Source organism: Neomonachus schauinslandi, chromosome 10 (genome assembly GCF_002201575.2).
Source record: "Neomonachus schauinslandi chromosome 10, ASM220157v2, whole genome shotgun sequence".
NCBI classification, from domain to species: Eukaryota; Metazoa; Chordata; class Mammalia; order Carnivora; family Phocidae; genus Neomonachus; species Neomonachus schauinslandi.
In genome coordinates this window covers 5,121,813-5,123,238 of record NC_058412.1, presented here as the reverse complement: position 1 = coordinate 5,123,238, position 1,426 = coordinate 5,121,813, and the positions used below count along the sequence as shown (strand labels likewise).

The following is a 1,426-nucleotide window of genomic DNA, read 5'->3' as shown; positions in this document are numbered from 1 at the left end:
CTCAGTGAGAAACAAACTTGTGATTTATACCATTAAGATTTGTGTTTGTCACCACAGCATACGCCTGGCGCAAACTGACCACTTAAATATCTCAAAATGAATATGTGCAAAATCAAGTTCCTGATTCCCCACCTCCTCCAAACCTACTCCTTTCTGCAGTCTTCAGGAGCTTAGTTAATGGAAATTCCATTCTTCCAGGTTATACGTTAAAAACTCAGGTACCACACCGAGCCTCTTACAAAGCCAGTTAGCTCTTCCTTTAGAATAGTCAGGAGTTATCCATATCTCACACCTCCAGCATTACTTCTAGTCCAAGCCACAGACAGTTCTCTCCCAAATTATTGAAGTCACCCCCTAACTGATGTCCTTGCTTCTGCACTCACTGCCCTCTATTTCAGCAGAGAAGACAGGGTGATCCTGTAAGACAACACTCTACCTCAAACCCTCCAGGAGCCCCATGTCACTCAGGGTAAAAGCCCAATCTTTCCAGGAGCTACGGGCCTTCTGTCATCTGGCCCTATGTTACTTCCCCATCCCTACGTGGCCTCGTACTCCCAATGGCTCATGCAGCGTCACTGACTTCCTTGCACTTACCAGCACGCCCAGCATGCTCTCACTTAGAACATTTGTGCTCATTGTCCCCCCAGGCTGCAGTGATCTCCCCCAGCTAGCCACTAGATCTCTTACTTCCTTCAGGGCTCTACTCAGATGTCATCTTAATACTGAGGACTTCCTTCACCACCACATACTTTTGAAAGAATACATCAATCAATCTCTTGTGCCTTATTGTTCTCTAGAAGGTGAGACATACTGTAAATATTTTTAAATTAAAAGATGAGCTCCTCAAGGGCAGGACTTTCTCTATTACTCACTGCTGTATCTGCTATGCCAAGAATAGCCACGCTCACGCTGAATATATATTTGTCAAATAAATGAATTGAATATATGCGGTTGCTCATTAGGACTAATGGTTTATAGATTACATTGGATTTTCTATGAAAAACATATTATATTTGCATTTGAGAGCAATTTTATCTCTTACTTAAATCTTTTTAAAAAAATATGTAACACTTTGTGAATTTGCGTGTCATCCTTGCTCAGGGGCCATACTCATCTTCTCTGTCTTGTTCCAACTTTAGTCTATGTGCTGTCAAAGTGAGCACTATTACTTAAATCCTAATAACTTTCTTTTCTCTTCTTTTTTTCTTTTCATATTGCAATGGTTAAGACTGTCAGTTCAACTCCTGAGGATTTTTTTTCCATGAAAGAGAGCTGAATTTTATCGAGTTATTTTTTCTGAATCTATGGAAATGATTATGTGGTTTTCTAATAATTAATTGATTTTTGATGTTTAGCCATCCTTAGATCCCCATTACCTGCTGGATCTTTGAAATCTATGTCAGAATGCAGAGCTCGAGAGACATGG

The 1,426-nt window shown here is 40.4% G+C and overlaps 1 non-coding gene across 1 annotated transcript; it reads right to left on the bottom strand.

Moving 5' to 3' along the window:
- Positions 1-1,056: 1,056 nt before the first annotated feature.
- LOC123326054 lies at positions 1,057-1,163 on the bottom strand. Its single transcript, XR_006540844.1, has one exon. It is a non-coding gene; the product is annotated as a U6 spliceosomal RNA (small nuclear RNA).
- Between the last annotated feature and the right edge of the window lie 263 nt (positions 1,164-1,426).